General features: G+C 43.5%; 1 pseudogene; it reads left to right on the top strand.

Moving 5' to 3' along the window:
- The first annotated feature begins 11779 nt into the window (after positions 1-11779).
- LOC105943518 (uncharacterized) lies at positions 11780-18758 on the top strand (annotated as a pseudogene).
- The last annotated feature ends 368 nt before the right edge of the window (positions 18759-19126 follow it).

Raw genomic sequence — 19126 nt, 5'->3', positions numbered from 1 at the left:
CTGTTGAGGAAAAGATGAAAGAAAATATTCAGACTCAAAACACCAAATGGAGGGCTAGAGAGAGAGTGTAGCAGGAAAGAGACTTCCTTTGCACATGACCAATATCGGACAAATCCTTGAAATCACATGTTTTCCTTAGGGGTGATCCTTGAGCACAGAGCCAGGAGTAACTTCTGATCACTGCTATCTGTGAGCAAACACTTCACTCCATCATCCAACAAAGAAAACCCAAAACAGAATTCTTATTATTTTCTCTAGCCAGCTAGCTGACTCTAAGTATAGTCTTATACTTATAGCATTGTATCTAACATTGCATCAATCTGTAACTTCCATGGATTATCTCCAATATTTTAGACGTTTTGGCAATGTATAAATTTATCACACATTTACAAAAGAGCAACAACAACAACAAAATAAAATTTGGCATAAATCTTAGACACTTCTCCACAGACACATGAAAAGAATGTTCTATATCCCTTATTAGGAGCATGAAAACCAAGAAATTAACTGCAACATGTCAATACACAACTGTGAGAATCACATAATGAAAATATTGAAATCAGTCTTGGATAAGAAGTGGAGAGAAGTGAATTCTGGTGCACAATTGAGGTTAACCTAAGCTGTTGAGCATGATATCAGTTGGTAAAACCACTGTGGTAAATGTCGCGGAGTTAAACATATTGAAATAGAGATTCTATATGTTTCTATAGTACTACTCTCAGCACTTACTCAACATGTAAGAAAACATTTATCAAATCCATATGCTAATAAGAGCATTACTTGCAACTGCAAACCAAAATGTCCATCAACAGATGGTCGGATCTAGAAACTGGTAAATACTATTTTTGGAATGTTTTATCATTAAAAAAGATAAAAAAAGATAAAATACATTTTGAAACAAATGGATGGATCTTGGGTTGATTATCCTGAGAAATGAGTCATGAATTGAAAGGACATAATTATACTGAAGGACAATGCATATTGCTTATATGTAGAATATAAATAATTACAGCAATTGAACTGAATGAAACAGCAAAACCGATCAAAGAACCATATGCAAAGAACTATGTGGAACCAATGACACTGTTCCTAATCTGAGTAAGTATAATGATCATGTTTGTTCTATAAATCATGACAGATTCATGACTTCTCATTAAGAAATTTTGATTTCACATATTTTTAGCTCAACTTTACTTTGAGTTCATCATATATTTCATTCACCTTTCTTTTTCTAAGATGCCTAAATTTTCTTTTGTTTCAGATACAGGTGCTGTTGATTCACCCTTCATTTTTCCCTCACATAATTATTGACATAGCATATTCATCTCTCCATGCTCATTTCCACCGGACCCTGAAGAAAGAGGAGGAGGAGGAAGAGGTGGACTGGAGGAGGATAAGAAGAGAGGAGATAAAGAAGTCGGAGAAGAAGAAGAAGAAGAAGAAGAAGAAGAAGAAGAAGAAGAAGAAGAAGAAGAAGAAGAAGAAGAAGAAGAAGAAGAAGAAGAAGAAGAAGAAGAAGAAGAAGAAGAAGAAGAAGAAGAAGAAGAAGAAGAAGAAGAAGAGGAAGAAGAAGAAGAAGAAGAAGAAGAAGAAGGAGGAGGAGGAGGAGGAGGAGGAGGAGGAGGAAGAGGAGGAGGAGGAGGAGGAGGAGAAGAAGAAGGAGAAGAAGAAGAAGGAGGAGGAGGAGGAGGAAGAGGAGGAGGAGGAGAAGGAGAAGGAGAAGGAGAAGGAGAAAAGAAGCAGCAGATGGAGAAGGAGAAAAAGAAGAAGGAAGAGGTGCAGGAGAAGGAGAAGAAAAGGAGGAGGACAAAGAGGAGGAGAAGAACAGAAGGAGAAGGAGGAGAAGGAGGTTTATGCGGAGGGGTGAGGAGGAGGAGGGGTGAGGATAGGGGGAATTTGGTGGGGAGAGCGGAAGGGTGAGAAGAAGGAGAAGATGGAAAGGAAACATGAAAAGTGGTGCTTGTTTTTTAGGAAAGAGCAGTAATCCTTTCTAATATTAAATTGTCTGAATGGGGAAAAGTTTGTAGGCAGGAAGCAAAGCCTGAAGAGCTCTTTTGAACACTTCAGTACAGAAAAGATTAATCTCAGAAAAACAAGTGTTCCATTTATTCTTGCCTGATTCTTTTTTTATTCTAGAGCCTAGCACCGTAATAGATGACACACAGAGCTACTCAATTCTGGATGGCGCCCAGAGAATCTTCTGAGGCCACTAAGGAATAGAACTGATAAGGTAGTACAGAACTCTAAAACAATTCACAGCTCTTTGAGATCATAGGTCCTTGATATTCTTCAGAGCAGTGTCTAATAACTCACCTAAGAATTCTTCAAAGTACTACTTTCCTGAGATTTAGCTTCTTCTACTTGTAGTGTACCCAGGATTCAGAAAAGGCCAATAGATGTTTGTCTTCCTGCTTTGAGAGGATCCTTGTCAGTGTTCTAAGAGAATTAATGAGTTAACTTGAGGAGAGTCAACAATCTTTTGTTAGTGATGTTTGACTCACTGAAACTCCAGAAATGATCTTAATGTGGAAAAAAGAAGCCTTAAATGTTCCTGAACCTGCTCCACCACATCTAAGAAAGAAAATGGGAGGGCAACTACAGAGAAGCAGAGCAATTAACATCGCAAGCTGTCAATGACCTCTCCTGGGTACAAAGGCAGATGAAGTCTAATAATTGGTCTCAACAAGATATTCCTTCATGACATTATTCTTTTGAGACTTCATCATATCAAAAGTCCTTTCACCCTGGAAGAATTATGGGTCTGTTATAAACAACACTTCCAAAATTTTTGTTTGTTTGGAGGTCAGCAATGGCAATGGTCAGGGCTTATGCTAGGCTCTGTATTCAGAGATCTCTCCTGGGTGGTGTTTAGGGGATTATCTGGGGTATCAGGTATCAAATGCAGATCAGCCACATGCAAGGCAAGTGCTTGACCCAGACCTATCTCTCCAGCTTCTCTGCAAACCTTTTATTTATTTTATTTTATTTTTATTTTATTTTATTTTATTAAATCACCGTGTGGAAGATTACAATGCTTTCGGGCTTAGGTCTCAGTTATACAATGCTGAAACAACCATCCCTTCACCAGTGCCCATATACCACCACCAAAAAAAAAAAAAAAAACCCACACAGTACACCTCCCATCCAGCCCCCCCACCCCCTACCTTGTAACTGATAAGTTTCATTTTACATTCTGTTTACTTTGGTTACATTCGATATTTCAACACAAACCTCACTATTGTTTTTAGGAGTACCCCACTACATTCAGACCTACTGTGAAGACAAATAAGGTCCGCGGCTGCGCGGTTTTGAATTTCTGTACTTTAACAAGAAGTCCAGGGAGATTTCTTCCAGATATTAGATAATTGCAGGCTTGAAAACCCAATCTGTGGTCGTCTTAATATGGCGGCCACCGCGCCCTTCATCCCCGGAGAGAAAGAGGCGAGAGAGAGAAATACCTTTCCCCTCCCGGGCGGGCACGGAGCCGAGGCTTAGTTCCAGGCTGGAGACATTCTGCGAGGAGTTGCCCATGCCGAAAGAGGTTTTGCTGGGTCTGGATTCACGCTTGTGCCGCTGCGGAGAGGCCGCACATACGTGCGTCCCCCGGGATCACATCTCGGCGGCCTCTGCAAACCTTTTAAATGGTGAAATAAATTTATATCAAGAAAACATTTTAATAATCATCAAAGAACCTCTGGGAAATATCTGCAATGAACCCTCAACGGTGGAGTGTGTTTCTTCAGTGGAGGATCGTAGCTTTCCACATTCTCATTTGAACCAGTTCTTATGGATTTACCACATTGATTTATTATTTTAAAAGTAAATAACTAAATTTAGGTGATTTTAAATAAAATAAAAATTGACGTTTTATTACATTATGAATAAAATTATCACATTTTATTTAAGAGTGCAATAATCTAAATTATTTTAAGTACTTAGATTTATAAAATTGTTACTTAGCCTTTTCCTGAAAACATCATACCCAGAGAGCCCACTTCCCTCCCCCAGTGTTCTAAGTATCCTTCCTTCCATGAGAGCTCAGTTCTCTAGAGAAATTCATCAGTTTTGACGACTTTGACCACTTGATGTTCCTTTATTATCTTTGCTTTTCTCTCTCGTGTTAGGAATTGATCACCCTCTCTGATTTTGGTGGCACACCCCAGGGTTATCAGGGTTTATTCCTGTCTCTGTGCTCAGGGCTCACTCTTAGAGGGGCTTGGGGAACCTTATGTAGCACTGGGAGGCACTCAGTTTGGCCACATGCAAGGCTAACCCCCGTACGGGTTGTACAATAGCTCCATGCCCCACTCTTTATCTTTAATTGGGTAATGGTGACACCTACACAAATGTAGATGTATAATGCTCAACTGGTATTCCAAGAAATAGTAAATGAACGATAGCACTGTTGGCCTTGTCATCCCATTATTCATGCATTTTCTCGAGCGAGTACCAGTGATGTCTCCATTGTGAAACTTGTTGTTACTATTTTTGGCATATCGAATATGCCACGAGTAGTTTGCAAGGCTCTGCCCTGTGGGAGGGATACTCTTGGTTGTTTGTTGAACTTCCCGAGAGGGATGGAGGAATCAAACCCTGCTCAGCCTCATGCAAGTCAAACACACTACCCGCTGTGCTGTGGCTCCAATATTTTTTAATCTTTTTTTCAAATATTTTTCTTAGTAACATATTTACAAATTTTTTATATTGCTAATTGAAAATATGTTACTAAGAAAAAAATTGAAAGCACCCCTTTTGACTTCCTTGAATGTATAGATTTTCTCCATTCAAATCAGACATACAAGTTATAGGCCCTAGGATAGTGATTATTGACCTTTTCTATTGATTTTTCTTTTTCTTTCTTTTTTTTATTAGTGAATCACCATGAGACAAAGTTACAGACTTTACAGGTTTTCATGCTTATGTTTCAGTCATACAATGATCTAGTAACCATCTCTACACCAGTGCCCATTTTCCACCACCAATGGTCCCAGCACCCCTCCCACCACCCCCACCCTGTCCCCTTCACCCCACCCTGCCTCTGTGGCAGGGAATTCCCATTTGCTTGCTTTCTCTTATTGGGTGTTGTGGTTCACTACAGAGGTATTAAGTAGGCATCATGTGCAGTTTATAGTCTATTTTCAGCCCGTATCTTCCATTCCTAGTGGGACCACCTTTGCTTGGTGATCCCTTCTCTGTCAGAGCTGCTTCTTCACCTAGCATGTGAGGTCAGTTTCCAAGCTGTGAAGTACTCCTCTTGGTACTTATCTCTACTATTCTTGGGTGTTAGTCTCCCGGTCAGTTATTTATGTTCCACAAATGAGTGCAATCTTTCTATGTCTGTCCTCTCTTTCTGACTCATTTCACTTAACAGGACACTTTCCATGTTGATCCACCTATATGCAAAATCATCTTTTCATTACTTCATTTTTTCTAACAGCGGCATAGCATTCCATTGTGTAGATGTGCCAAAATTTCTTTAACCAGTCATCTGTTCTCGGGTACTAAGGTTTTTTCCAGATTCTGGCTATTGTGAACAGTTCTGCAATGAATATATAGGTGCAGATGTCACTCTTACTTTACTTTTTTGCATCTCGGTGATATATTCTCAGAAGTAGAATTGCTAGGTCAAATGGAAGCTCAATTTTTGATTTTTTGAAGAGTGTCTATACTGTTTTCCAAAAGGGCTGAACCAGTCAGCAATCCCACTAGCAGTGAAGCAGAGTACCTTTCTCCCCACATCTATGCCAACACCAGTTACTTTTGTTCTTTGGATGTGGGCCAGTCTCTGTGGTGTGAGATTGTATCTCATTGTTGTTTTGATCTGCATCTCCCTGATGATTAGTGATGAAGAACGTTTCTCCATGTGCCTTTTAGCCAGTCAGATTGCTTCTTTGAGAGAATTTCTGTTCATTTCATCGCCCCATTTTCTGATGGGATTGGATGTTTTCTTCTAGTAAAGTTCAACCAGTGCCTTGTAAATCCTTAATATCTACCCCTTATCAGATGGGTATTGGTTGAATATCCTTTCCCATTCTGTAGACTGTCTTTGTATTCTGGTCACTGTTTCATTTGAGGTACAGAAGCCTCTTAGTTTTTGACAGTCCCATTTCTTTATCACTGTTTCCACTTGCTTGGCCAGTGGCATTTTATCTTAGACAATACCTTTAGCTTCAATGTCATGGAGGGTTTTTCTGACATTGTCTTTAATGTACCTCATGGATTCTGGTCTAATGTTGAGGTCTTTAATCCATTTTGATCTGACTTTTGTGCATGGTGTTAGGTATAAGTCTGAGCCCATTTTTTTGCAGGTAGCTGTCTAGTGTTGCCAGCACCATTTGTTACAGAGGCTTTCCTTACTCCACTTCACATTTCTTGCTCCCTTATCAAAGATTAGATGATCATATATTTGAGGTTGTGTGTAAGGATATTCTATCCTGCTCCATTGGTCTACTGCTCTGCCTTTGTTCCAGTACCATGCAGTTTTAATTATTACCGCTTTGTAGTAGAGTTTGAGGTTGGAGAAGGTGAAGCCTCCCATCTTCTTTTTCCCAAAAATTGCTTTAGCTATTCGTAGGGTTTTGTTGTTCCATATGAATTTTAGGAGTTTTGGTCCACTTCCTTGCAGAATGTCATGGGTATCCTTATAGGGATTGTATTGAATCTGTATAAAGCTTTGGGAAGTATTGCCATTTCGACAATGTTAATTCTTCCATTCCATAAACAGGGGATGTGCTTCCACTTCCTCATGTCCTCTTTTATTTTGTGAAGTAACATTTTGTAATTTTCTCTGTATAGGTCCTTCACCTACTTAGTTAAGTTGATTCCGAGGTACTTAATTTTCTGAGGCATGGTTGTGAACGGGGTTGTTTTTTTCATATTGCTTTCTTCTCTCTCATTATTTGCATATAGGAAAGCCATGGAATTTTGGGTATTGATTTTATAGCCTGCAACTTTACTATGCGAGTCTTATATTTTGAGAAGTTTCTTGGTAGAGGCTTTGGGGTTCTCTAAATATAATATCATATCATCTGTGAATAGTGAGAGCTTGATTACTTCCTTTCCTATCTGGATGCCCTTAATGTCTTTTTCTTGCCTAGTCGCTATTGCAAGTTCTTCCAGTACTATATTAAACAGAAGTGCTGAGAGTGGGAACCCTTGCCTTGTCCCTGATAATAGAGGGAAGGCCCTTAGATTTTCCCCATTGAGGATAATTCTTGCAGGAGACTTGTGGTAGACGGTTTTGACTATATTGAGGAAGTTCCCTACTATGCCCATTTGGTGAGTGTTTTCATCGTAAACATGTCCTCGATCTTGTCAAGTGCTTTCTCTGCATCTATTGATATGATCATATGGTTTTTATCTTTTCTTTTGTTGATATTATAGATCATGTTGATTGCTTTCCAAATATTAAACCACTCTTGCATCACCGGTATGAATCCCACTTGGTCGTGATGTACGACCTTTTTGATGAGTTGCTGGATTCTATTTACTAAGATTTTGTTGAGGAACTTCACATCCCTGTACCTCAGAGATATCAACCTGTAGTTTTTTTTTGTGGTGTCTCTGCTTGATTTTGGTATTTGGGTGATATGTGCCTCATAGAAACTGTCTTGGAGTGTTTTTATTTCCTTTATTTCCTGGAAAAGCTTGAAAAGAACTGCCAATGTGTCCTTTAAATGTTTGGAAGAATTCACTAGCGAATCCATCTGGACTTGGACTTTTGTTTCTGGGGAGACTTTTGATTACAGCTTCGATTTCCTTGATAGTACTGGGTCTATTTAGGTATTTTAAATCATCTTGGTTCAGCCTTAGGAGGCAACAAGACTCCAGGAATTTATCCATTTCTTCTAGATTGTCTTGTTTTGTGGTGTACAGACTTTCAAAGTAGTCTCGGATGATCTTTTGAATTTCTTTGGTTTTTGTTGTGATGCCCCACCTTTCATTTCTGATTTAGTTTATCAGAGTTCTCTCTCTCTCTTTCTATGTGAGTCTTGCTAGTGGTTTATCAATCTTATTGATTTTTTCAAAGAAAAAGCTCTTATATTCATTGATCTTTCGGATTGTGTTTTGGGTTTCCATATCATTGATTTCTGCTCTACGTTTTATTATTTCTTTCCTTCTGCCTGGTTTGGGCTTCTTTTGTTGGTCCTTTTCTAAGGTCCTGAGCTGTGAGTTCAGGTTATTTATGTAGGCCCTTTTTTCCTTCCTAAGATATGCTTGCAGAGCTATAAATTTTCCCCTTAACACCAGCTTCAGCTGTGTCCCACAGGTTCTGGTAGCTCGTGTCTTCATTTTCATTTTTTTCCAGGTACCTTTTGATTTCTTCCTTGATTTCCTCCCTGACCCACTCATTGTTCAACATTGAAGTGTTTAATTTCCAGGTATATGGTTTAATCCCTGAGTCTGTGCATGATTAACTTCTATCTTCAGTGCATCATGCAGAGAAGATAGTTGATACAATTTTTATCTTCCTGAATCTATTGAGGTATGCTTTGTGGCCCAGCGCAGGATCTATTTTGGAGAATGTTCCGTGTGCACTGGAAAAGAATATGTATTTTTTATGGGGATGCAAAGCCCTGTATAGATCTATAAGGCCTCTCTCTTCTATTTCTTCCTTCAAGGCCAGTGTTTTCTTGCTGAGTTTTGATCTTGTTGATCTATCCAGAGATGATAAGGCAGTGTTGACGTCTCCAACTACCCTTGTGTTGCTAGCAATGTCCTCTCTAAAATCTGTTAACAGTTGTTTTAAGTAATTTGTTGGTCCCTCATTAGGTGCATGTACATTTATGGATGTGAATTCGTCCTGCTTTACGTATACCTTGATTAGTAAGAAATGACTTTTTCTGTCCCTTCTAATGTTTTCAACCTGAAATCTATATTCTCCGATACTTGTATGTCCACCCCGGCTTTTTTTGAGGGAGTTGTTTGTTTGAAGGATTGTTTTCCATCCTTTGACTTTTAGTCTGTGTTTGCTCTGACCATTCAGATGTGTTTCTTGTAGGCAGCCGAATGCTGGGTTCAGTTTCTTAATCCATTTTGCCACTCTGTGTCTCTTGATGGGTGCGTTTAGACCACTGACATTGAGAGATTATTTTCATGGAGTTTTGTGCCATCTTTCTGTAGGAGTTTGTTGTGATTGTAGGGGGTTTTCTTTTCTTACAAGAGCCCCTTTAGTCTTTGTTTTAAGTTTTGTTTTGAATCTATGAAGTTCCTGAGCTGTTGTTTATCCAGGAAATTGTGTATGGTTCCTTTGAGTTTGAGTGAGAGCTTAGCCGATAAAGTATTCATGGTGAGGTGTTAATTTCATTAAGTTTTTGCACTATATACCACCATTGTCATCTGGCTTGTAGGGTTTCCTCTGATAAGTATGCTGTGAATTTAAGGGGTGCTCCTTTGTATGTGATTTATATTTTTGACCGTGTTGCTTGCAGTATTGTGTCCTATCCGTGGCACCCATCATTCTGACTATGATATATCTTGGAGTCATTTTATTAGGGTCTCTTCTAGCTGGCACCATTCGGGATCCTAGGATCTGAACATCTGCATTCTCCAGCTCTGGGGACTTTTTCAGCAATGATTTCTTTAACTGTGGCTTTCTCATTAGGGTTGCCTCCCTGTCCTTCTGGAAATCCAATGATTCTTATTTTATTCCTCTTGGCATTATACTCTAGGTCTCTGCTTCACCCAAGAGCTATTTTTGAGGTCTTTTCCAATTGTTTGCTGTAGCCTGTGGGCTTTCTGCTGCTCATCTTCAAGCTCACTAATTCTATCTTCAGCTGTAGCAATTCTACTGTTGAGGTCTCCCACTGTTTTTTTTTTTAATTTATTTTTTTAATTGAATCACCATATTGAAAGTTACAAAACTTTCAAGCTTAACTCTCAGTTACATAATGCTCAAACACCCATACCTTCACCAGTGCATATATTTCACCACCGAGAACCATAGAAAACCTCCCCCCACCCCCGCCCCCCAGTCCTCCATCCCGCCTGTGTAGTTGATAAATTTCACTTTACTTTCTCTTTCCTTTGATCACATACAAACAAAAAAACTCACTATTATTGTTTGGGGATCCCCCACCCAGAGTCAGACCTCCTGGAAAGGAAGCATTTGATAATTTGTTTTCCATTGCTGAGAATGAGGAGATATGAGTTTGTGTGGCCACAGTAGCGGCAGTGAGGTTCTAGATTTTTGTATTTTAGTATTTTAGTGACTAAGTCCAGAGGGCTTTCTGCCAGAGGTTGTATCATTGCTAGCTCATACCTCTCTGCTACTTTATATTCCACATATGAGTGCAATCTTTCTGTGTCTGTCTCTTTCTTTCTGACTCATTTCACTCAACATGATACTTTCCATATTGATCCACTTATATGCAAACTTCATGACTTCATGCTTTCTAACAGCTGCATAGTATTCCATTGTGTAAATGTACCAAAGGTTTTTTAGCCAGTCATCTGTTCCTGGGCATTCGTTTTTTTCCAGATTCTGGCTAATGCAAACTGTGCTACAATAAACATACAGGTGCAGATGTCATTTTGACTATGCTTTTTTGCTTCTCCGGGGTATATTCCCAGGAGTGGTATTGCTGGGTCAAATGGGAGCTCAATTTCTAATTTTTTGAGAATCGATCATATTGTTTTCTAAAATGGCTGAAGCAGTCGACATTCCCACCAGTAGTGTAGGAGGGTTCCTTTCTCCCCACATCCATGCCAACAGCGGTTGTTTTTGTTCTTTGGATGTGAGCCAGTATCTGTGGGTTTGAGGTGGTATCTCATAGTTGTTTTGATCTGCATCTCCCTGATGATTAGTGATGAAGAGCATTTTTTCATGTGCCTTTTAGCCATTCGTATTTCTTCCTTGAGAAAGTTTCTGTTCATTTCTTCGCCCCATTTTTTGATTGGGTTGGATGTTTTCTTTTCATAGAGGTCAACCAGTACTTTATATACCCTTGATAAACCCTTTATAAACCCTTTATCGGATGGGTATTGGTTGACTATCCTTTCCCATTCTGTAGATTGCCTTTGAATTCTGGTCACTGTGTCTTTTGAGGTGCAGAAGCTTCTTAGTTTAATGTAGTCCCATTACTTTTTCTCTGTTTCCTCTTGGTTGGTCAGTTGCGTGTCATCTTTGAAGATACCTTTAGCTTCAATATAGTGAAGGGTTTTGCTGACTTGTCTTCAATGTACTCTTATGGATTGTGGTCTGATGTTGATGTCTTTAATCCATTTTGATCTGACTTTTGTGCATGGTGTTAGATCTATGTCTAAGCCCATTTTTTCTGCATGTGGCTGTCCAGTTATGCCAGCACCATTTGTTGAAGAGGCTTTCCTTGTCCCACTGTGCTTTTGATTTTGTCTACAATGTCTTTTATTCATGAGAGTTCTGAATATAGCTTTCCTATTTCTTCTCTCATTTCTTCCCATAATTTCTTTGCTGGCAGCTCCACCGTTTTTTTAATTTGATGAACATTCTCAGAATTTCTTCTCTGAATTCTTTATCAGAGAGATCTTATTTGTGGGAGACTCCTACTGGGGCTTTGGACTTTTTTCTTCATCCTCTACTTGCTGTGCACATTTGTGCTATTTCTTCATGCTGTCACAGTTGAATGGAGTTGGGACTTTCCAGTTCACTAGAGCTAATCTCTCTTTTTGTGAGATTTCAATATTTTCATGCAATATGAGTTGTCTAGTGGCTTATTTGCCTTTTGTTTTTGAGGTAGCTTTGGAGTTCTCCACAAAGTTAGGTAATGGGGATTGAGGCGTCTGTCAAGTAGGCTAAAACATGGGGAAAAAACTGAGGCGGTCCCCGGAGATCACGCCCCCTGCAGCAGAGACAATGCCCACTATCACAGAGGCCACGCCCCTTCTGGCAACTGGCCACTGGGTTGAGATTGGGTCCTGGGGCCTGCATGCAGAGTGCATGGGCACAGAGGACTGGGATGCTCAGTGAGGGGAGCAGGCACACCTGAATGAGGAAGCAGAAAGCACAGGGTCGGTGGCGGCTGGGGGCGGCATCCCTGCCTCCTGGATGCTGGATTAAGATCAGATCCTGGGGCTGCGCGTGGAGTGAGTGGGCATGGAGGGTTGGGATGCTATTGGTTTTTCATAAGTCCTTTTGTAAATTCTACCAAGAGATCTGCATAACACTTTACATATGAATTATTATATTCACACTCACCCTTGAGTCTAACGTGCTTCTGAGGTTAAAATACTACTCATGGGCCAGAGAGAAAATACAGGAATTTAAGCACAAGACTTGCAGACACCCTTCTCACGTTCAATCCCTGTACCATATAATGTTCCTTGAGTATTGCCAAGAATGATTCCTGAGCACAGAGCCAGGAGTAAACCGTGAGCACAGTCAGGATAAACAAAACTGAAGAGGAGGGCAGGTTAAGGGTTAAAAACTTCTGTTAATCGTTGAATTTGCCCTTTGTAACTGCTTGGCTGCTTTGAAAGATGTTTTCTCAACCTACCCCTGGGCAGGAAACGGTCACCAAATGGGCTAACAAACTGCTCTAGGAACTGTAAGCAAACATTTGCATGGAAACAGTTAACAGTCAACAAATGTTGAGATTAGCAAATTAAGTGACATAGGTGTGATTCCCTTTGATCCAATATGTGTGACTCCCTCTGATCCAATATGTGTGATTCCCTTTGATCCAATAGGTGTGAACCCCCCCTTTTTTCCCAAAGGGTACAAAAACTGTTTGTTTTTTGAGTTCGGGACCCTCACTGTGTACACTGTAGGGTCCCGGCATGTTGGCTTGAATAAACCCCGTGTGTTTGCAGAAAGAGTTGTCTCGGTCTCCTTCCTCTCTCCGCACCTCCCCGGGTAGAGATCTGCTTGAGGTCTGTTCGACCCTAACATTGAGAGGTCCCACCGAGATTTGACTCTGCCTGAGGGACGCCGGACAGGACAGTCCCGAGCTTCTCTGGGGTAAGTATTGGCCCCTATTTTTTTTTTCGGTACCGTTACTATTATGTGCACAATTATTCTGTATCTGTGGTATACTGTTCCTGGGATCTGAAGTAGCTTTGTGTCTGACAGACGTGTCTGGGTGACACTGGTCACAGCCCTGGGGGACACCACAAGGGTGGATGAGGAGGCCCAGGGATGCCTGGCTGCCTCCTATCTGGTAGATCCGGAGGATCTACGTCTGGTCTATCCCAGGAAATCTGAACATCGGCTGCTTTACTATTTCTCTCTCCTCCTGAAGTCCCCTAAGGGACAAGCGCTTGCGTTTGGTTTTGTTTTAGGTTGGATCACCTTCAGACTCCTTCTCCACAGAGATCTCCTGAGGATGGGACAGTCATCTTCCACCCCGCTGTCTCTGACTCTCTCACTGGTCTGAAGTCTGCTCAAGGTCTCAGAATCTCTCTCTCATAGTTAAGAAAAGTAAATGGCAAACTCTTTATTCTGCCGAATGGCCTTCTTTTAAGGTTCACTGGCCCCCTGAGGGGTCTTTTCACCTCTCCCTTATTTTGCAGGAGAAAGGAGTCATTTATAAACCTCTCCCAAAGGGGCATCCAGACGAGGAACCCTATATCCTGGTCTGGCAGGATCTCTGCGAAAATCCCCCCTCTTGGATTAAACCTTTCTTACCCCCCTCTGGCATATTGACTCCCATACCTGCTTCTGCCTCTACCCCGATTCTGACATTGACCTCTCCACAGCCTCTGCAGCAACCTCAATATCCTCAACCAAACCCCCCTCTGCCGGAGTCTCAGCACCTCCTCCTCTTTGAGGAGCCACCTCCATATCCTCCGGTACCTGGACCTCAACCTCTGCCCCCGCTGATTCCCATTCCAACAGACCCCCCCTTTCCCTGCCTCTGCACCCGACTCCCGATTCTTCTGTTTCCCCATCAGGACCAGCTTATGGGACCCATGGACGGGCCGCCCGATCCCCTGACGATCGAAATGAGGCAGAGGCTGCTGTTCTCCCCTTATGCCCTTTTGGCCCAGACATCCCCGACGGGGTGGGCAGACGAATGCCAACTCTTCAATATTGGCCTTTTTCCTCCTCCGATCTTTATAATTGGAAGAATAATAATCCTTCATTCTCGGAAGATCCTTCCCGCCTTACTGATCTTATTATTTCTCTAATGAATTATCATAATCCTACCTGGGATGACTGTCAGCAACTTCTTTCTGTCCTCCTGACCTTGGCTGAGAAAGAAAGTGTCTTGACTAACGCCTGTAAGCATGTTCCAGGACCGGATGGACACCCTACCATCCTGCCGAACCTAATTGATGAATTCTCCCCCTTGACCCGTTCAGAATGGGACTCGAATACACCTGAAAGTAGGAGACACCTCCAAATCCATTGCAAGACTCTAGCGGCTGGTCTCCAGGACTCTGGGCGTAAGCCCACCAATTTGGCTATGTAAGGAGTGTGGTGCAGGGATCGGAAGAGAGTCCCTCTGTATTTTTAGAAAGACTATTTGTAGCTTATAGAGCGTACACCCTCTTCAATCCTACCTTAGAGGAACAACAGGCCTCTGTGACCATGGCCTTTATAGGCCAGTCTGCTGTAGATATAAGAAGGAAGCTGCAAAGGATGGAGGGTTTACAGGAGATGTCCCTTAGAGATCTAGTAAAAGAGGCTAAAAAGATATTCAATAAAAGGGAGACCCCAGAAGAAAGAGAGGAGAGAAGAGAAAGGGAAAGAGAGGAAAGAGAAAAAGAAAGGGAGAAAGAGCAGATGAACAGGAACAAGAGAGAGATAGGAAGAGAAACAGAGAACGGACTAAGATCTTGGCCGTGGTAGTAGACACAGGTAGGGCTGCGGGTGCCCGCCAGGAAGGTAGAACAGGAAACCTGGGCTCACAACCAGCTAGACGTCGTCCCAACCTGGCCTCTGACCAGTGCGCATACTGCAAAGACAGAGGCCACTGGTCGTGGGACTGCTCAAGAAAAAAGGCAGGCTGCCTCCATCAACTCAGCGACCAGGCCCACCAGCACAAGCCACTAAACTGCTGGCACTGGAAGATGATGACTAGGGGGGACGGGGCTCGGATCCCCTCCCCGCGCTCAGGGTAAACTTTCAAGTGGAGGGGACCCCTATAAATTTTGAAGTGGATACAGGTGCCGTTTATTCAGTCTTCCAGCAGCCCCTGGGTCTCCTCTCCCCTACACAAGCCCTAGTCAGACGAGCAAATGGGAGTCACTACTGCCCTTGGACCACAAAAAGGACAGTGAATTCAGGAAATGGCCAGGTGCATCACTCCTTCCTGGTCCTGCCCGACTGCCCGGCTCCTTTGATGGGAAGAGACCTGCTAACCAAACTAAGGGTCCGCATTACCTTCATGGAATCAGGTCCCCTTATTGAATTTTTAAGCCCCGTCGTAGACCAAACGAAAGTTGGATTGACACCACCAGGAATAAATACTCTGACTCTATCATTGGAGGACAAGTACAAGCTCTATAAGAATCCTACATTGACTGACTCTGTCACCAGTTTGGAATCCTGGATCCAGGGCTTCCCCGAGACTTGGGCAGAAACTGCTGGTCTGGGGTTAGCAGTCGCCCAGCCTCCCATTGTGGTGTCCTTAAAGACCTCCGCCACTCCAATTCAAATCAAGCAGTACCCATGAGCAGGGAAGCAAGAGAAGGGATCAAGCCTCACATAATTAAGCTAGTACAGCAGGGACTCTTAGTTCCCTGCCAATCTGCCTGGAATACTCCCCTCCTTCCTGTCAGAAAACCTGGGTCCAACGATTATCACCCGTGCAGGACCTCCGGGAAGTCAATGCTAGAGTGGAAGTAATCCACTCAACAGTGCCTGATCCCTACAATCTCCTGAGCACCCTTAACCCTTCCTGGACATGGTATACTGTACTAGATTTGAAGGATGCCTTCTTTTGCCTCCGCTTGCACCCTGACAGCCAACCCCTCTTTGCCCTTGAGTGGACAGACCTTGCAGAGGGTATCTCGGGGCAGCTTACCTGGACAAGATTACCTCAGGGCTTTAGGAACTCCCCCACTCTCTTTGACGAAGCCCTGCATAAGGACCTAAGGGCATTCAGAGCCACTCATTCTTCTCTTACTCTTTTGATATATGTTGATGATCTCCTACTCGCTGCCAAAACTCAGCTCGAATGTGAGGCGGGAACCAAAGCATTGCTTAAGACTCTAGAATTGTTAGGCTACTGCGCCTCTGCTATAAAGGCTAAGTGAAATGAGTCAGAAAGAGAGAGACAGACATAGAAAGATTGCACTCATCTGTGGAATATAGAATAATAGACTAGGAGTCTAACATCCAAGAATAGTAGAAATAAGTACTAGGAGGTTGACTTCATGGCTTGGAAGCTGGTCTCTCATTCTGGGCAACTCAGAGAAGGGAACACCAAGTAAAATATGGTCGGAGGTCATGCAGGTGGAAGGGTGACGCGTGCCGAATGTAGACTAGAGACTGAACACAATGGCTGCTCAACACCTTTATTGCAAACCACAACACCTAATCAGAGAGAGAGAGAACGAAAGGGAATGCCCTGCCATAGTGGCAGTTTGGGGTGGGGGGAGACGGGACTGGGGAGGGTGGGAGGGACGCTGGGTTTACTGGTGGTGGAGAATGGGCACTGGTGAAGGGATGGGTTCTCGAACTTTGTATGGGGGAAACATGAGCACAAAAATGTATAAATCTGTAATTGTACCCTTACGGTGATTCACTAATTAAAAATAAAATTTTTTTTAAAAATGGCACAGCTCTGCAAAACTGAGGTGACTTTCCTGGGGTATAAGATTATGGAGGGGAAGAGGTGGCTGACTGATGCCAGAAAGAAAACTATGACTCAGAGACTCCCTCCCCAATCTAAGAGACAGCTACGTGAATTTTTGGGGACTGCGGGGGTGGGGGGGTTCTGTCGCCTTTGAATACTGGCTTCGCCAACCTGGCTGCCCCCCTCTATCCCCTCACCAAGGGAGACAAGCCCTTCAAGTGGAAGGAACCCCAGCAGGAAGCCTTTGATAAGATTAAGCAAGCCCTGCTCAGCGCCCCAGCCTTAGCCCTGCCAGATGTAGAGAAACCTTTTACCCTATATCTGGAAGAGAGAAAGGGGACGGCCAGGGGAGTGCTAACTCAATCCTTGGGCCCATGGAAGCGGCCTGTTGCCCACCTGTCAAAAAGATTAATCTCTTTAGCAGCCGGTGGCCTCGCTGCTTAAAAGTGATTGCTGCCGCAGCCCTCTTAATAAAGGACGCAGACAAACTGACTCTGGGGCAAAGAATTACCCGGATAGCCCCACACACACTGGAAAGTGTGATCAGGCAAACCCCCCGACTGCTGGCTCTCGAACACTTGCATCACTCACTACCAGAGCCTGCTATTGGACAAGGACCGCGTCTCCTTTGGCAGCCCAACTCTCCTTAACCCTGTCACCTTGCCAGCTGAAGAGACCGACGAGCCCATAGCGCATTCCTGCCAGGATATTCCTGGCCGAGGGAACCGGGCCTCAACCGTATTTACGGGACGAGCCCCTGCCTCAAGCTGACCTCACTCTCTTTACCGATGGAAGCAGCTTCCTGCAAAAGGGGGAGCGGAGAGCTGGGGCGGCAGTGGTAGGACCTAAGACCACCGTCTGGTCTGCCTCTTTTCCTGTGGGAACTTCTGCCCAAAAAACAGAATTAATAGCCCTGACTCAGAATTAATTAATTTCCGCTTGGCCAAAGGGAAACGGGCCAACATCTATACTGATAGCCGCTATGCCTTTGCCACTGCTCATATACATGGCGCCATCTACCGGCAAAGGGGACTTTTGACGTCCGCAGGCAAGGAGATCAAGCATAAAGCAGAAATGCTAGCTTTACTGGATGCTATTCACCTACCCAAGCAGATGGCAATTATTCACTGCCCCGAGCATCAGAAAGGTGACGACCCAGTCGCTGAAGGCAATCGGCGGGCAGACTTGGAGGCTCGCGCGGCAGCGCTTCAGGACCCCCCTGCGTCCCCCGTCGACATCCTGACGACTCTGGAATCTACCTCCTAGGAGGAACCGGAGGCCAAGGTAAAGGAGTTTCTTCTCTTTACCCACCGTTTGACTCATCTAGGTACCAGAGTGCTCCTGGAAACTGCTTAAGGACCAGAATCTGCCTGTCCTTCCACCTGGGCGGGCAAGGGAGCTTGCCCAGGGCATTGTCACCTCCTGTGAAGCTTGCACCATGGTAAATGCAAGGCGGGCTGAAGATGCCCATGGCACATGGAGCCGAGGAGATCTCCCGGGCACCTACTGGGAAGTGGATTTCACGGACGTCACCCCTGCCCGATTTGGGAACAGGTATTTGCTAGTTTTTGTAGATACCTTCTCTAGATGGACTGAGGCATTCCCCACCAAGAAGGATACTGCTATGGTGGTTGCCAAGAAGATCCTGGAAGAAATTTTCCCCAGGTTTGGACTGCCTAAGGTTATAAGTTCTGATAACGGACCTGCGTTTGTGGCCCAGGTAAGTCAGGGATTGGCCAAGGTTCTGGGGTTCAATTGGAAATTACATTGTGCGTATAGACCCCAAAGTTCAGGACAGGTAGAAAGAATGAATCGGACAATCAGGAGACTCTCACCAAATTGGCATTAGAGACTGGCTTAAAGGATTGGACAGTGCTCCTCCCTTTTGCCCTCTTCCATGCTCGGAACACCCCTTCTTCTTCTAGAAGAAACCTAACCCCATTTGAGATCCTTTATGGGGGACCTCCCCCTCTCAGACTTATGACTGAGCATGGGTTGGGGGTCACTACTGTGCCCTCAGTGGTGGGACACAGCTAAAGGAGCTGGAGGCCATCCAGAAACATATCTGGAAAGGGCTCTCTGAGACCTACCGCCCTGGCCCTGTGTAAACAGTGCCGCAATGAACATATAAGTGCAGATGTCATTTCGACTATACCTTTTTGTTTCTCCGGGATATATTTCCAGAAGTGGCATTGCTGGATCAAATGGAAGCTCAATTTCTAATTTTTTGAGAAGCGTCCATGTTGTTTTCCAGAAGGCATTCCCACCAGTAGTGTAGAAGGGTCCCTTTCTCCCCACATCCTCTCCAACAGCGGTTGCTTTTGTTCTTTTGGATGTGGGCCATTCTCTGTGGTGTGAGGTGGTATCTCATAGTTGTTTTGATCTGCATCTCCCTGATGATTAGT

Source organism: Sorex araneus, chromosome 6, assembly GCF_027595985.1.
Source record: "Sorex araneus isolate mSorAra2 chromosome 6, mSorAra2.pri, whole genome shotgun sequence".
NCBI classification, from domain to species: domain Eukaryota; kingdom Metazoa; phylum Chordata; class Mammalia; order Eulipotyphla; family Soricidae; genus Sorex; species Sorex araneus.
The sequence above is the reverse complement of the archived record's forward strand: the minus strand, read 5'-3'. Positions and strand labels throughout refer to the sequence as shown.